The following is an 18,107-nucleotide window of genomic DNA, read 5'->3' on the forward strand; positions in this document are numbered from 1 at the left end:
ACTCCACCACCTCCCTAGGCAGCCCTCCCCTCTGACACAAGCAAGTTTGATCCCCACAGGCAGAGCCACCAGCCTGGACTGCAGGGAGCTTGCCAAGCCTCTGCTTTGAGCCGTGATTTGCTGCTTTTCCACATCTTCAGTATGGAATGGCTGCTTCTGCCTCTCCAGCTCTCAGCTTCTGGGTGGCAGAGTTTCACCCCAGGAGAAGGAGGAAAGGCACAAGACAAGCAGTAAGGCAGGAGAGTGGCAGGAGTGCATTTTTGATTAGCACTTTTTCACAGACTACATCTTCATTTGAGACTACACCAATTCCAGTTTTCATAACAATGTATTTTTCCTTTGACAAGTGCTTATTTAATTTCATATAGTTGTCTAAATAGTTATCACACTGCTAATGCTTCCAGACAGAAATTACACCCCTATGTGCCAGATCCAGGCCTTCCAGTAATTTGTGTATGGAAATCCAGATTACTATTATGTTCACATGTAATACTACAGGTAACAAAATGAAAGAGTAGATACAAGTTATCTGCATAAAAATCTGCATAAAATATTCCCATATGGGAACCTTTTTTTCCCCCCCTTGTTTGCATAAATGTCTGAACATGTAGGATCTATCAATCAATCAATCTCCCTGTCCCCATATAGCTCACAAGTGTATATATTTATTGTGTGAGTCCTAACTTCATCTTCCAGCAGATCATAAAACATGATCACTGCTAGGAGCTGATTGGAATTCAGAGCTGCACGATCATTTGCTTGCTGCTGTGGGTCTGAAGTGTCCCTTTTTAGATTCCTGCTATGAATTTTTCTCATTTAACAGTCAACTAAACCACAGTGATCTGGGAATTAGCAGCTGAGGACTGTTCAGCACTGCAGGATGCTTAATGCAATTAGCAAAGTTAATAAAATGTTGGACAGGTGCCTCAGACCGGGGAGGGGGGAAAGGCGTGGTCCTTATTTGCTCAGGATCAAACAGCTCTGTTACTTTGTTTCTTCAGACAGCATTTATTCTCAAAATGGAATGAAATAAAGAACAAAAATCAATGACTGACCTGCTATGGGTTGAATGCTACAGAAAGCTTCCTTGTTTTCTACTTCCAGGATAGCAGCTTCAGGAAACAACGTGCAGCTACTTGTGAGGGGCATGGAAACAAAAGGCACACTGAAATGGGCAAAGCCTGAAGACAGTTACCCTGGAGTATCTAAGGAACAAGTTGAAGCCAGCTCTGAACCATCTACCTTTAACAATGGGTGGAGGATGAGAAATATACCAGAGGTCAGAGAGGAGTAAGTATACCGAGTCTCCTCTTTTTGACAAAGCTGATCCATGGAAATCCCACTTTTAGCAGCTTAACACCTGGAAAGGTGGTTAAAAACGGAGACAGTGACAGCTGAAAACTACTGATCTGTAGAACTGGGGAAAGAAGACCTGCTAGAAGACCTGTGAAGCATAATTAAAGCAAGGATGTTGCCAACAAGGTGAAGTGTGTGAATCTGCTTGCATCATCACTCAAGAGCTCACAAAGCGGAGGACTCCCCCATTTAACCTGATCCAGTTGAGGATGCCCCTGCTAACTGCAGGGGGGGTTGAACTAGATGACCTTTGGAGGTCCCTTCCAACCCAGACCATTCCACGAGTCTGTGATTTAGGGGGAATGTTTTCCTGCATCTATCCTTCATTCTCTGAAGTTAGAACTAACTTTGGTTTTAGAGGAAGACCAGGAAGTCTGAGAGAGAGCCTATACTTATGATGGGTCTTTAAAATCATGAAAAGGGAACATTTAAAGACCTGAAGAGAGAAACTGCAGAGTCAGTCTGTCAGGCTGCCTGTCCTCTCATTCAAGCCATGGTGTTCCAGGTTGGGTTGATTTTGTGTTTTCCTCACTTCTTTTATATTTATATCCTTCTAAGAAAAGATTCTACCATGGCTGAAATGAAACTGAAGGAAAGGAGGGTTTTGGCTTCTTCACCCCCCATCCTGCCTCCTAAGCTATCTGCTGCCACGGCCCCTGTGCTTGGGGAACACACTCAGCTGCCTCTGACACTACACCACCTGCAAGCCTTTGCTTCCTGGGGAACCCAAGTGAACAGAAAGTAGGCATGTGGAAAAGAGTGGCTGGAAGACACAGCATCACTTAAATCTCTGTGACCATGTAGGCCACGGGTGCTCAGAGAGTGAGCAAAGCCCCAAAGAGGCCACCCAGGCAACCCAGGAATGCCCTATGCTATGCACAGCTTGTGAACCCCCATCTCACAGATCTGCAGAGCACAGATGCAAACCCAAGGAGCACTGCTGAGGAAAAGGCAGAGGTCCTTGTGCAGAAGGCTGGCATCTGGGTATGCAGCTCAGTGTGTCTCTGTTGTTAAGCTGGGCCTGCAGAGCCACCCTCTTGGCACTGAGCTTGCTTGGCTAGAGGGCTAGTCTGTTCCAGAGGAAAAACCTGCACAGGGCCAAGCTTGGGTCATGGGCTTGACGCCAGAATTAATGCTGGTGTTGCCCCAGTCTCTGGATAGAGCTACTCCTTTATTACCCTTTGCAGAGGAACAAAATGATTCTCAGTCCACAGGTGTCATCTTGGTACCATGGGTAAACATCAAATGGGAGTGTGATGTATAGTTGTGGGCTTGGACTGAGAGATTTGTCATTGTCTTGACACAGAGTTGTGGGCTTGGGCTGAGAAATTCATCGTTGTCTTGACATACAGCTGTGGGCTTGGACTGAGAAGTTCATCACTGTCTGAAAGGATGGTGACATGGCCTCATTTAACACCAAGTTGTTAGAAGCTGGTGGTGGAGCTCCTGCATCACGCAAGAGGAGAAAGCATGACATGCTCTCCTTTGGGGGTGTAGGAAGCTCACTTCAACCTGTACTCTGTGTTAACACATAGGAATGCCCAGATCCTTAGACACTGCCCAGGCTGACGCACAGATATGTGCAGGCTGCCTGCTGCTCCCCTTTGCAACCCTGGGGTGGAGAATTCCCTAATCCTGTTTATCTCAAGTATTTGCACTCCTCATAGCACCTGAGTGTCAGCAGGCATGGCACGGCTGAGTTTCAGCTTTGAGTCATCAGGTGAAAGAAGTCTGCTCTGAGGCCTGTAGTAACTAGAAACCATTTACCTTGTGTTGGCTGCTCGTCCTCTGCAAGATGAATTTGTGGGTTTGATCCATTTTCCCCCACATACATGCACAGAACACCCACACATCTGGCTTGTATTAGCGTGTCCTCATTGGCAATTTCTCTAAAGACAAGCCAGGCTGGGGAGAGCTGGAGAGTTGGAGCAGGCAGCAGCTCACCTGGCCTGTGGGGAGCACATGTACAGTGAAGGAGCAGCTCATCCAGACAGGTCATCCTCTGCTGCCACCCTAAAGTGGTGCTGTGCTCCCGTTCAATTAGATGGTCTATCTCCAGCATCTGCTGTAACCTTTCGTCTGCATCACTCAGACGTCTTGTCCTCCCTTCCTACAAGAGGTTCAGTCATTTCTAAGGACACACACTTTAAGATAGCATTAAATAAATGCCACACCTCGTTTTCACCCTCTGTGAGACAAAAGCTTGCGCCAAAAGTACAGGGTCTCCAGCAGGGTTCCCAGGACCGGGGTCCGCAGGGCAGGATGCGGCCGCGGTGTGAGCAGAAGGCGCCGGCTCTCCCCGCCGCGGAGCCAGCGGGAGGGGCTGCACGGCAGCGGCGCGGGGGGATTTCGATCGGCACGACTGCCAAAGCCAATTATCGGGAAGAGGACGATATAATTATATTAGGGAACATCTGCACTTCATTAAAAGCCCTCGCGGGGCAGATTCACGCCCGGCCAGGCGCTTCCAGCCGTTCCTTCCCCCACCGCCCCCTCCACCGTGCACAGCCGCCGGCGCCACCGCCCCGGGCGCAGCCGGCCCCGCTCCGCCGCCAGCTGCACCGCCCCGGGGCCGCGCCCAGCTCCGCGCCGCGCCGTCCCCCCCACCCCCGGGCGGCTGCACCTGCCCCCGCGGGCGGGCCGGGCCGGGCTGGGCTGGGCTGAGCAGCCCCTCCCGCCGCAGCCGGTCCCATCCCGGACGCGGCGGGCAGGCGGCGCTCTGCGGCCGGGCTGCGCTGGGGCTCCGGGGCGGTGCGGCGCGGACTCCTCTTCCTCCTCCTCCTCCGCGGCGGCGGCGGCGGTAGGCAGATGCGGCGGATCCTGGGGCAGCTCTCGCCCGCAGCGGGCTCCGGTCCCCCCGCCGCCCCTATGGACGGCAGTGGGGGCAGCAGGCGCGCGTAGCTCGGTGAGTCCTGCCGCGGCCGGTGCCGGTCCCGGTGCGGTGCCGTCCCCTCCCCCAGCACTCTGCCCGCACCGCGCTGCTGCAGCCGGGGATGCTGCCTCTCTCTCCCGCGCTCCTCCGTTCTCCTCTCTCCGCTTAAAAAATCCCCCCACCCCTCCCCCCGGCGCCCCACTCGTGTTGCTGGTTACCTAGCCGGTGGCGGCGCCAGGGCTGGACTGCGGGGACCGGCTTGCCGCCCGGATTTGCCACCTGCACCCTGCGGCGCGGCTCCGGCTCCCGCTCCCTCCGGGGGCTCCAGGCTTGGTCCCTCCTGCCGGGATGGGCTTTGGGCTTTGGGAGAGCGCTCCCCGGTCGCGTCGCGGCGAGCGTCCTGCCCTCCTCTCTGCTAGTAGTGCTGGGCTGAGGGGCTGCAGTTGGGCTGCCAAACACTTCTTTCAGCGTAGGACTTTACCTGTATCAGTCTCAGAGTTGTTTTCTTTCAGCTACATTTAATTTCAGCTGACTCAGCGGTTGTAAGAAGCTCAGGGAAAATGTCAGTTTGAGGATTGCTGTCTTCACCTTGTATTTAAAAGACCTCTCTCCCTATATTCGGTAATGATTTCTTTTTGTAACATAATTTAGTTGTGTTTTGTTTACTCCTGGAATTTTCCTCCAAGACAGGCTTGTTAAAAGCTGAAAGAATCAGCTCCGTGGCACAGGCAGTGCCCTTGGTCGTAACAGGTGCAATGTGCACCTTCTTAGGAACAATGAAATGGTTTCAGCGTTCAGGTTTATTTGTATGCTCTGCATTTCTGTGACTCTGAAGAAATTGTCATGCTATGTTGTGTCAAAGATGTGCTTACAGCATGAGCGTGTCCCTAGTACCTAATTAACAGGACATGGGAGCAGCTGCACAGACGCTGTCCATCAGTGAGGGCTGTAATACCCAGGGTGTTCCTGGGTGACACTGTATAGCTTGGGGTGTTTTGGTGGCTTCTGTGAGGTTCCACACTGGGAACTGGTCCCTCAGTGATGCTCTGACACGGCATGAAAGACTGGGAGGTGAGGAGGCAAAGAGAGGTGCATTTGTGCTCAGATTTTATTCTCTGGACTTGATGGCCTTTGAATGCAGTTCCCTGTCCCTGTGTTTTCTGAGCAGGGTGCTAGTGGTACATCTTGTGTTGTTACTGAACCCTGAAATACTGACACTTATATTCTGGAGAAGAAATTTCCTGGGCAAGTGTTTTCTAGATTAAAAAAAAAAAAAAAGAGAGAGAGAGAAGGAAAAGTCATTGTTTTAGCAGCTCCATGGGCTCCTTATTTAAATACAAAATCCAGAGTGACACCACATTGGTATCTGACTTAACAGGAAGCATTCAGGAGTTAGAGCTGTAGATCAGAAGGACATTTGATGGGAATTTAGTAATTGCTCTCAAGCCAATATAGCAGCAAAGGTGTGTTCCAGCAGTCCTCAGACAGGTTCAGCTCCTGCTGTGGGGCTGCCTGTGCTTTGTGATGCAGCCAGTGGCACCTCCTGCTTGGAGGTGCCTCTGCCCTCCTTGGCACTGAAGATGCACCTTGCTAGCATTCTGCTTTCCAGGATTCTTCTAGATCTCACTGAATTTGCTAGGGATAGGAGGAAGAGTAGACTGCATGTGTAGGGTGGGGAAGGATGACTGGGTGAAGGGGTAAGGATGGGGAGTGCATTCATTTACGACCTTGTGGCTCTTTACAGATTGCAACAAAGAAATGATAGAATAAAGGAGGAGTGGAGACTCTAGTCAGGGGAATCTGCGTGGTAATGAAGGCTGTTAGAGCTGTCCTCTTGGGTGATACTAGTGGAGGCACCGAACAAAGCAAGGGCACCAGAGATGTTTAGCTTGTTGTCAGAGATGCTCTGAGACTGCTCAGACTTGGAGTTGTGCCTTGTGGCTTACCCCATCATGAGGGACAGGAAAATGGTGAGAAGGAAAGTCATGCTGGTATCTTCTGGGGTATTCAGTCCCTCCCTTCACCCCCGAGGGTTTCCCCAGTGATGGAGTCTGCCAGTTCATGCTAATAAGTCACAATAGCAGACAACTTAGTGTTGTTCTGCAGTACCTACAACCCTTGGCACAGCAAAGTGTCTTGCAAAGGAGGTGGAGAAACAAAACCAGCATTTCTACTGCTGTGTTTACTTCCCTTGGACTTCTCACAGCCTCACCCAGCAATGTAATTCCATCCCTCGTGGTTCTTGTTTACGGCAGGTGAAGGTAGGAGAATACACTTCTGCCTCCTCGGCATTTTGTATAGTTCTGGTTCAGCCAAGCAAGGAAAGTAATTACCTTGTTAACCCTTTGTAAGATGTGACTGTTACAGCTCCCTCAGCTTTCTAAACTTAAAAGTGGTGTGTACTCTTACAAGACAGCACACTCCACCAGAAGACATTAGCTGAGGTGAAAACGTTTCTCTTATACTGTGAAGTCAGCTTCATCTAAGCATGTTCAGGAGAAGGGATTTGAAGTGGTATTTGATCAAATTTAGGGGCAACAGTTTTAAAGGATTCTTAAGGATAATGAGCAGGTTTATTTAGCATCTTGGGCCATTTAGGCTGGTGAGACTGATTCTTCCTTTTCCCATCGCTGGCGAAGCATCGTGTTGCTGTGAGTAAGGTGGATGATGTTCACAGATCGGCTAAAGCAATCAGGCTCTGGATAGTGGTCCTTTAATTGCCTCATGCTGTTCTGACTATACATGCTTGTTTGACGGGTTTTGAGAATCATCTCTAGAAGCAGTTTATGTCCATGTTTCAGTCATGGATGTAGCTTGAAGCACTCTTTGCTCTGCAGGAGTGTGTCTGTGAGCACATGGAGCTCAGGGCACACCAATGCCACCTGCTTTGGCTATGCTGAGCTTACCTGTGCAAAAGGAGACCTGTGTCCTCACTTCACCGACTGAATGCACTGGTAGGAAACAAGTCAAGGTGTGGTTGAAGTAAATGCAGAGACTTTTGGACAGTCCAGCCATTAAGCATGAGGAGACTTGCAGCCCCAAGACATTAGCTAGGCCAGAAGTTTTGCAGGATCTGAGAAGTTAGAAGTTTCACTTAGCCAAAAAGGAGAGTCAGCAGTGTGTGCTTAAAAAGAATAAGGCTTAGGGCGGGGGCAATGCCTTTTGATTAGTCTTGCTTTGTGATACAGAGTTAGGAGAAGATACTTTTTAGCCATTGCTGCTGCTGGCTGCTGCAAGGCACACGGTGAGGTCTGGATGTCCTCTGAGGAAGACTCTCTCTCTCACAGTGAGCAGCTAATAAATGAAGGAATTGAAACTGAATGAATGAATTCAAAAGCATAAGTTCAAATCTGTGTGGTGAGTTCCTTAGCATATTTAGTAACCTATTTTTTTTTCTCATTTCCTTGCTGAAGATCTGCTCTGCCTGTGGAATAGTAGTTCAAATCCTCTTTCTAATAACACATTTTTGGTTATGTTAGAAAAGTCTGGGGTGACTTTGTTTAGACAAAACACTTTTCCCATCTGCAGGTTTCTTTGGGGATGCAGAAGCTCAGCAGGTGTGTAGTGAAGGTCTTGCCTTGGTCAAATGTTTGCTCATGTCCTAAATATAACTTTGGGGAATTTGTTTTGGAGCTGGGGAACATTTTTCTCTTTTACCCTTTTTATAGTTTCAGAGGATTTAAGCATGTGATTAACATTAAACATGTAAATATTCTCCCTGGACTCATTTTTGGATCAAAGATAGAGTGTTGAGTGTGTTGAGAGGATGGAGCCCAGAACCGCTAAGTGGCAGGGAGCTGATCTGCTGCTATGGCTTGTCTAAAAAGTGTGTATGATATGAGCACTTTGGATTTATGCTTGTCTGTGCCCCAAATCCCTCTGCTAACTGCTGTCTTGATGTTCCTTATCTACAAAGTGCTTACAAGCATTAACAAACCTCTGTGATGCTGCCGAGACGTGTTGTTATCCCCATTTTCCAAAAGGAGATGCTAAGAGAGTTTGGTGATGTGCTGCGGGTTATGGACAAAGCTGGGCATTGAACTTGCTGCCTTTGATTGCCAGCTCCATAAGGCAGAGGCAGCAGCACAGCTCTCTGGCAGTACTTGCTTGAACATTGCCATCCTTCACAGGATCACAGCCCTCCCCACATTTCCATCCCAACACAAAGGCTTCTATCATCTACTGGATCAGACTCCAATCCAGCAAGCAGTCTGGCTGCAGGAGTGAGCAGTGGCCTGTATCAAGGGAAAGAGTCTCAGAGAAAATTTTGTATCCATCCTGGTTTGGCCTTGCTGGGTGTTGGAAGGAGAGCTGCTGCCTCAAGACTTCTATAACCTGAATGATCACAGCTTAGAGAAAAAGTTTTTTTTTTTTCCTCTTTTTCCCCTGTAAGTGCAGTGATTTCTCACTGATTTGAAAATACTCAGAATGCCTCTACAGAGCAGAGAGCCTGAGTCCATGCATATAAATATAGATGTGCTAGGTGTGTGCCTATGAGCTGGCAAATGAATCAGTTTGCAAATGTGAAGCCTGCATAGTGTCACTTCTGGCTCTAAGTTGTTTTCTTTTCTGCCTGGTTTTGTTTTGTTTCGTTTCCTTAAGCTGAAAGAATTTCTCAAAAGAGAATGGGCAAACTTCAAACGCAGAGGAAAAGTGCTTTGTGCTGATCTTGCAGGGCAGCACTTGTCACAGGGCAGCACAGAGGTGAGAGGCTGGCGCCTGCCTCCGTTTGCTGCTCTGCCGTCCCTCAATAAGAACCTCCTGGACCGCTGCGGGATGTCGGGGTCCTGGGGAGCTGTGGTGTCCAGGCATGCTCATTCAGGCATGCTCATTCCGGGTCAAATAACCATGACAAGGGCAAGCTTCCGTGTGTTTTGGAGTTTTCCTTTAGGAAATGTGACTCATCAGTGTCCAGTGCTTTGTGACATAAGGCAGGTGACAGATTTGTACCAGTGCCGGAGTTTCCCGCAGGGCGTCTGCCCGGCGAACCTGTGCGAACGGACACGTGGCGGGGACAGCCCAGCCCTCGTTGGGAAGTTACTGCCCCTGCGTGCTTTGTGAATGAACCACAACCACCCTCACCTTGTGCCTGTGTATCATGGCATCTCTCCCACTTCCCTTTTGTCCTCCGTAGGGAATCTGTGGTCTTCTGTGCTAGCACTCCCTCCCATAAATGACCCGAGCTCCCTTAAATCAGAAACTTCATTAGTTAATGGCAGTGCTGTTCCTCTTTTTGTCCCTACTGCAGCTAAGCTCATGGCATTTACAGACAGACTTGTTAGTCATTAATATTCTTTGTATTCTTCATCTGTGGCTTCAGAAAAGAAGGCCTTTCATCTTTTGCCTTGCTTTGTTTTTTTAGAAGCAGCCAAGTTTGACTGGAGGAAAAAAAAAATAGAAGGAAAAAGAAAACCAAAAACATTTCTCTCCTGCTTTCTTATAAGCTTCCAAGCAGTCTCCCCTGCTGACTTTGTACTTGCACAGCAGACAAACACTGACTTTGTTTCCACAGAACACCGCTGCTCTGTGTTTTCACTTGCTTTACCTTTTTGGTTAGGTCTCTGCAGCATGAAAGGCTTAATTAGCAGCGAGTGTATTTTGCTGAAATCCTTATTCTTTCCACAGTTTTTTCCATCAAGTTTATTGTACCTAAAGTCAGGATGGTGTAAAGGGAGTGTAAGCACGTGTCTTAAACTTAGAAAGACTGGGAAGAGTTTCTCTGGTTTGGAGCACAGATTGCTGTGATCGCTCTGTTGATTCTTGCTCTTTTGTTCAAAAGGAATCAAAATGCTGGTAGCCAGGAATGTGTGTTAACTCAGCCTGCCTGGGGTGAACTGTGCATGAGCAAGTGCAATAATAAACCCTCTCCCTTCACTGGGAAAGGCTTTCTTGCCACCACTAAATGCCCACCAGTTTTAAGTGGTCAAATCCGGAGCCTTTGGTAATCTTCAGCGCCAGCTAAATGGGAAGATATGGAGGCCCCCAGCATTTGGTCTCTGTGATCATATGGAATGTTGCAGCTCGTTTGAGAAGAGCAGGACCAAAAGCAAAAAGCTTCTTGCCTGGGCTGTGTGTTTTGGTATAAAATCCACTTCAGGTTCGTTAAATGCTGTCTGAAATGTGCAAGCAGTTCGTATCCATTCTGCTCAGGTTTCCTCGCTCCTAGCTCTGATGCAGTGCGTATCACAGTGTGATCATTAAGTGTGATTGCCACATTTTTTGACCTATTTAAAAGTCTCTGGCTGTGAAATTCCTGAGATTCTAATTTAAGCTATAAAACTGATTATTAATGTGCCATTGCTTACACATTTCATGGCTCATTTCCTGATCACAGCAGTTTTGAATGTGTATATATAGTTTGTTCCAGTGTGTGTAGATAAACATCATATACCACGTACAGCCTGGTCATCTGGGCTTGGGGTTTATGTTCCACATATCTTCCCCAAATTAAAGCAGATAAAGAGAGCCACAAGTGCAAGAAATGGCAGTGTCCTCGTTGGTGCTGGCAAAAGGCCTGACGCTTTCCCCAGGACTGGAGCCCAGGAGGGGACATAGGAATGTGGAACATGCAGGGGTACAGCAGTCAGCCGAGAGAGCAGGCTTTGGAAACAACTTCACACAGTCCCTTGCTCTGTCCTGTGGGCTTAAGAAGATGCCCTCTGAAAGCAGCAGGGCTCAGTGGCCATCCCTGGATTGCTACCAGGGAACTGTAGGCATACTGAAGCCAGAACACAGATGAGATGCGAGGTGTACTCAGTGGGTCCTACAGGAGCTATGAGCGTCAGCCTCTGTGTGAGATTAGCAGTGCTTTATGCAAATGTTTGGATGCAGGGTGAAAGCAAAGTCTGGAGCAGAGCAAAGTGAGATGGGACCCTTCTCTTTCAACATACAAGGGTGAGCTTTGGTGTAGCTGAACCAGCTGTGCCTTGTGCATGCAGCATGGGAGAGGTGAGAACAAGCAACAGGCCATGACGTGTGTCCCTGCTGAGGAGCAGTGTCCACTGGTGTTTTCTGTCTCGCTCCAAGGAGAGGAGGTGGAGGGAGTGGTGCAGTTAGTGCTCCCCATCTCTGAGCACTGCTGGAGGACAAGGTTAGCTGCTGTTGTGCCAAGACCTGGAGGAGATTTCTGTTCCTTGCAGGCTCTGTGGAGACTGTCAGTGCAAGCCGTGTGTACTCGTCGTGCACACCGGGGACTGGATTTGTGCTTTCCTTCCTGGCATGTGCATGTGTCAGGTAGCACTCCAGATGTTTGGTGTGTATGGCTGTACACCAGCAGCAAACACACACTTCATAGAGGCAGAGTCGCTGCCGTTTGTTACTGGGTTGCTGGAGATGATTCGGATCCTTTGGATCTTTGTCTCCCAAATGAGAGGTTGGTTGTGAGGCTGGCTGAGCCCTGGTAGAAGATATCATTACACAGTGCACACAGCTGGGAGAGCATCAGCTTGTCACTTGCAGTTGTTTCATTTGTTGGGAGCGTGGTCTAGTAAATTATAAATGTACACAAACACCTACAGAGCATTTCATTCATAAGCTGCCAGGCTGCAGTCTGTGCTTTGAACTGCTGGTTTGGGGCTTGGTTTTGTTTTCCAGCACGACGTCAGTATCTGATACCAGGCATTTGTTAAAAACAAGTGGCTCACACGAGAGCCCTGTGCCCATTAGTGATGCTCCTAATGAAAATTTGATCTTTTGCATTACATTAAAGACCTGGGTAACAACCTTTTTGTCCTTCGTGGCACAGTTGTTACCTGTCATTGGGTCATTTCAGGAAGGTTGTTATTTGCCAGCCGATGTGCCGTGGGGCCTGGAAGCATATGCCACAGGGTTGTGCAGGCACACAGGAGTATGTGGGAGTGTAGATTATTAGCAAAATGTGCAGGAATTTGTATAAATGGAGGTAGTTACGATGAAGTTTTTGATGATAAGCACCTAAACTTGGTGGATTCCTATGGAATAGAAAGAAACATGAAATGTGTGATGTGGATAGGAGGCTGGATTTCCCTGCCACTGCGTATTTATGTTCCCAGAGCTGCCCTGGCTTCGCCAGGGTTGCTTCTGAATTACACCTAAGTAAAGGGGAGGTGGGTTTCCACTTCTAAGCATGTTTGGGTTTTGGCTTTTAATATATATTTGGGAACAGCAGTATCATTTCTGTGTTGTAGCCCTAGATTTGAAGTTTTCATATCAGATACATACAACCAGTAAGAAAACTTGATCCAAATGTTGGGTGACAGGTTGGACTTGATGATCTCTGAGGTCTTTTCCAACCTTATTGATTCTATGCTTCTATGAAATGCTTTATTTTTCCTGGCTGGATGCTTACTGCTGCAACTTCATTCAGCTCCATTAAAGAAAGTAGGTGTCCTTCCTTCCTCTTTAATGGGAGTTGAACTGGACCATTAAAGACAATTTCAGCAGAAATATGAGGAAATACTAAGGCTTGATCCACAGCACTTGTGAGTCAGTAAATCAGCAGTTGCTATCTATGCAACAGCAGCTCTAGGAAAGGTTTGAGTGGCTTTGAGAGCGCTTGTCTTGAGTGTTGCCTCTGAAGTTCTCCAAAATCAGTTAGACTGAGACAAATCCTGTGAGCTGTTCGTGTCCACTGGAATTGCTCAAAATTTATGTCCTTCACTGCGAACAGTGTGGCCTGCTGTGCTTGGGTAGCGGACCCCAGGAGCTATAAATAGCCTGCCAAGTGCTTGTATCTTGAAGGAGGTGATCAACCAACCACCTAAACAGGATTTCCAAACTGCTTTAAATCACTTCCTAATGGTTTCTGTTATTGACAGCCAGGTTTTGCTTTTTGTAGGCTTTTACGTGCAGGAAGTTTCCTTTGAAGATTGTTGTGTCTTGCCTCCCCTCCTGGCAGGCTTTTTATTCCCCTTTGCAAGCCATTTCCAAATATCTCAGTGGTATGTTGTGGAAAGAAAAGCCTATTCTCTGGGGCTGTGTCTATGGATGTCTCAACAAGCAGCACAAGGAATCCGAGGTTCTGTCTTGCACAACTTCTATCTCAATGTTCTGACAACCCCCATTTAAAACCTCTTATGGCAAGTGGGGTTTATGAGCACATGTGGAGAGGAATGTGTGAAGTGCTTGCGATGGTAAGGGCTGGGAAGATGCATGACAACTGCTTTGTGTAGGATGATCTGTGTCCTGAGGAGCAAATGGCGCACTGAGATGACAAATGAGCAGCAGAGGTGCAGCTGGACTGCAAGGGGTGTTCGATAGGCAGAGGTAGAGAGACCTCTGCAGTGCTAAGAATGATAAAAATCCATTTGCTCTCAGCAGATGAAAGGATTTTTGTATGCTGGTCAATATAAACAATTTCCTGTTTGTTTGAGCTTCCTCATAAATTAATGATATCATTCTCATTGATTTAATTAAATCAGGTTCCTGGGTCTTGCAGAGTTTTCTGCTAGTGGATTTGTAACTAGAATTTTTAATTTCCTTTTATTTAGGAAGGAAAATAAATGACTTCTATTATCTCACTTGCTGGGTGGAGTGTCTGGCATTAATTAGTGCTTTTATCGAGGCATCCTTCCATGTTGGAGTCAGGCTGCTATCCACTTGTGAGAGGCGGAAATGGAAGGACAGGGAGATTAGGGGACTTGTCTACAGCTAATCTCTGTCAGTGAGCAAAGCAAGCACAACTGCAAAGACTTGAGGTTGTGATATGCTACCAGCTTAGGCTGGGAGTGCTGAAGTGATCCTTGCTGCTGACCCTGCACTGCTGCTTTCTGGGGGTTCCACCTGCGGAGCTGCCGTGTGCATACTGCACCACTCCGAGGAGTTTTGGTTTGAGCAGGCTGGCTTTCCTCAGCAGATCAAGAAGGAATTAATGCTGCCTTCAACTTAATAATTGTTTGTCAACAGCTAATATCACCACAAAACCATTCCACCCCCAATTTGTAAAGCAGCAATTAGGAAGTCTTAATTAGACAGAGACATCTGAAATCTTACTACTTTCTGGGCCTGGCAATGCTGTAGCAGAGCAGGGCATGCAGGGATCTTTGCCTAGTGTTAGCCCTGCACTAATGAGCAGGATCACTCATTTCCTCATTAAGAAGTATTTGACCTTAAGATATGAAAGTAGGTCAAGGAGCTGACTTTTAAATCATGGAAACTTGTGTTTCAAGACTCATTTCGTCACTATCTGACTTTCATTTATATGTATCTTCTGATTTCGACCAATTACTGTGTCAAGTAACTAGCAAGGCCAGTTTGAAAGATAAATGAGAGTAAAATCCTGGGAAGAAGAGAATGTTTGTTTGTTTGTTTTCCTGCAACAGGACCAGAGGAATCTGTGCTCAGGAGTTAGATTTGCAAACCACCACTGATATTTCTTTCATGAAAACAAAGATGCTGTCAGCACAAGTCACCATTGCACCCAAAGCATCGTTTACCTTTCAGAGGGAGTGATGAAGAGTTGTGTGTAAATATCCTCCATGTGCTGCTGCTGGATTGTATTAGTGAAATATGTCAGTGCTTGGCCTGTGCAGCCCCACGCTTTATGGCACCCCTTGAAAAATGTGAGACATTCACATGACTTATGTGGAAGGTGGTGACAAGACCTCTGTGACAGAGCTGTGTCTCAAGCAGAGCGTTTGCAGGCATGCAGTGGAGGGAGAAAAGTGTGTGAGAGCGAGTGTCAGCAGCACTGGGGGAGCAGGCCAGCCCATGTGCTTCCAGAAAGATGGATATGAGTCTTTCCACTTTGCAGGCTTGGTTTTTCCTGCAGGACCTGTGGGATTGAGTGCTTACAGGAGCCAGGTGGATGGCTATGAAGATCTTTTCTGCATGGCTTCCAGGGATTGGAAAGATTTGTTGACAACCTATGCAGTATTGAGTCTCTGCTATACCTGAGTAGTTACTGATCCTCTGCATCTTTCCAAGACTTAGTGTGGAGCTCAGCAGTAGAAATGTAGACACAGAAGAGTCTAAGAAAGGTCATCTTTGACCTCTTCATCAACTTAGACTCACCTGACAGTGTTGGCTAGAGTGAACCCTTGTACAGCTGGTGTCTCCCACAGCTGAATGCAGCTGTTTGCATTGGTGGTCAGAGCAGGGTTTGTTTTCCTGAGCCAGAAGAGCAGGGGTGATCAGAGGGAAGCTGGGTTTGGATTTGGGAGGCTGAGGAGAAGGTTATCCCAGGCACCCTTTCCTCTGAAGTCCTTGTGCTGTACCCTTCCCATTCAGTACAGCAACAGGTTTGACTGATAGTCAAGAGCAAGGAAGCAGCAGCCTGGTTTTATTGTTGTATCTGGACCCTGAGCCTTAAATGGTCCCTGAGCCTTCACTGTATTAGCTCCTTAAATCTGAGAGCCTGACAACGTTGCTTCAGCACAGCTGAATGTGTTACTGACCTGGGCTGTGAAAGAGAAGCATTCACTTGCAAACCTGCAGTGGGCTCTCTGGGAGGGCTTGGAGTAAATCTCCCAACGTGCAGCTGCCCTCTGCACTCTTTTTCGTGTGGCTCTTCTTTGAAGGGTGAGCCATTGCCAGGAGAAGTTGCTGCACACCAATTTGAGTTGTAACCTTTTGTCTTTCCAGCGTTTTCTATTTGCCCTGCCCCTGTGGTTCCTGGGCTTTTGGGCCGTGGCTAAGTTAAGCAGCCTGGCTGAGGGCTGGGAGTGCTGATGCATTGTCCCTGAGTCTCCATGCACCCATCAGCAGGTGAGGGGATTGACAAAACCTCCGGGCAGGTGATTTGTACTGCAGGCAGCGGCACAAACTGGGGGCTCTTTTGGTTAGTGAATATTGAGCTTCTCCTGTCTAACAGCAAGTTGTATCCTGCTCTGCAAACGAGCATCTTTGTGAGAGGCTGAGCTGCAGACACTGGGACTGCTTGTGAAGTCCTTAATTTGTGCCTGGGTGACAGGAGTGCTCCAAACAGGGCTCTGCTGGTCACCCAGCAGTTGGTGTCACGCCATAGGATTGTTGCTTTTTTTGGTTGTTGGGCTCTAATTATTTTCCTCTTGTAAGCTCTGAGTCTTTCCTCAGTGCTGGATGCTTTCCTCTAGCTGCCCACACTGCATTTTGTACATGACAATATCCCTCTCTGGAAAGGGTTGGTGTAATAAATGTGTGCACACAGCAGTCCCTAAATTCAGCTCTATTTGTGGCAGGAGCTGCAAAGGGCACGTAGGACTCAGAAACACTGTGACTGTTGCATGAAGAGGTAATTTTAATGCATGGAGGAGCAGCTTCTGATTTATTTTTATTAGTGCAGATGGGAATTGCTGTGATGTTTCAAGTAGGGCGGAACATCATATCTTTAATCTCATTCCTTGAGGAATATTAACTTCAATTTTGGTATTTCTTTTCTGTCTCGAGCCATTGTAAAATTTCAGCTCATTCCTGTAGCGTTCTGTGCAGCACAGAAGATCCAGTCCCTTTGATCAGGAAGAAGGCTCAGTTTTTAACCAGAGCACAGAAACGTTGCGTTTATCCCAATGGAGAAAAGCACATTAGGAAATGCTTTCCCAAACAGGACACTGCAGATGGCTTCAATTTCAAAACCACCCAGAGTGGGAAGTCAAACATGTGCAAGAATAACCAGGCAGCTGGGGCTTGTGAAAGGCACTTTTCTGCTCTTGCTTTCTTTTACCACCCATAGGTAAGAACCAATATGGTCCTGAAGACTTCATAGATGTACAGGTAGCTGCTTTGAAGGCTGAGGTGATGGGGAACATCCTGATGCTTAAGTCTCCTCCTCCACTTTGTTTTCCCAGCTGTTTTGGCACAAGCTGTAGATAAGATAAGATAAGCCCTTGGTACACTTCAGTGGTATCCTGTCTGTGGCAGGTTAATCTGCTGCCCGTGTCCATGCCTCGGGATGGTGAAGACAAGCTTGGAAATAGAAAGCAAAGCTCCTCCCTGCTACTATTTTGGGAGTGGCATGTTATAGGACATTGGGGACGTGATGTATCCCAGCTGCCACAGCATACCTCCCTTCTGTCCTGCTGCTGCACAGCCCTGGTCATTCCCTTAGTGTGCAAAATCTGTGCTAACTGGTAGCAGCAGCCATGACAAACAGGCCACAGAAGGAAAAGTGATGATTCCCATAGCATGGCTCAGCACTCCTGTGCTGCACTACCAACACAGATGTGGGTAAGTGGAGCTGTGAATAACTAACACGGTTTTCTTCCCTAGATAAGCACAAACATGGTTAAAGGCAAGCCAGGACTTTAGTTGCATATGAAAAGATGAATGCATGGCTGACACGGTCCTGTGTGTGATGGCTGTTGTAAGAGCATGAGGCAATGGTGATGCTACCTGGGGTTAAGTGGGAAGCCTAAACAGCATTGTGGGGAAAATAGGAGAAGGCCTCGAAGAGACTCTTAAAGGATTCAAGTATCACTTAAAGTATTAACAGAAGATGCACATGTAGGTATGTGCATGCATGTGTGTAATTGGCAGTGGCAAAGCCTGGGAATTGGAAATCACTGGTACAGAAATGTAGTGAAGGTTTAGAATGGATTTAGTTCAAACAAGCATAGGGAGAAGTCAGGGTATTAAAGCAATAAAAAGATGTACTGCGAGGCATTCACTTCTGCATCAATGTATTGATTATACTGAGGGTGCAGTGTGTGTGCAGATTGCTCTTTGGGTAGGAAAGGGAGAATTATTTCAGGGAATGCCAAAAATCACTGAAAGTGCTGGGAGAAAGGAATGCTGCTTTCTGAAGGCAGAGAAGGCTCTTGTGAGTCTTGCTCTGTTCCACTAAGTTAGGGACTGTCCTCTGTGTGAGAGCAGCTGTGCACAGTCCAAAGGTGAAGAAACCAGTGTGGTCTAAGGCTCCACAGGTATAAGAGAAGGAAAGTCATGATATGAAAATATTTATAATGGCAAGGAATTTTACACTGCTGAA

At 47.6% G+C, this 18,107-nt stretch overlaps 1 protein-coding gene across 1 annotated transcript in view; it reads left to right on the top strand.

Moving 5' to 3' along the window:
- Positions 1–4,125: 4,125 nt before the first annotated feature.
- The window catches only part of RASGEF1C (RasGEF domain family member 1C), an 80,932-nt gene continuing 66,950 nt past the window's right edge, over positions 4,126–18,107 (top strand). Inside the window, exon 1 of the mRNA XM_054168693.1 lies at positions 4,126–4,261. The gene's annotated coding sequence lies outside the window, so the exon portion shown is untranslated. The remainder of the gene's footprint in view (positions 4,262–18,107) is intronic.

This window comes from Dryobates pubescens, chromosome 16 (genome assembly GCF_014839835.1).
Source record: "Dryobates pubescens isolate bDryPub1 chromosome 16, bDryPub1.pri, whole genome shotgun sequence".
Taxonomy (NCBI): domain Eukaryota; kingdom Metazoa; phylum Chordata; class Aves; order Piciformes; family Picidae; genus Dryobates; species Dryobates pubescens.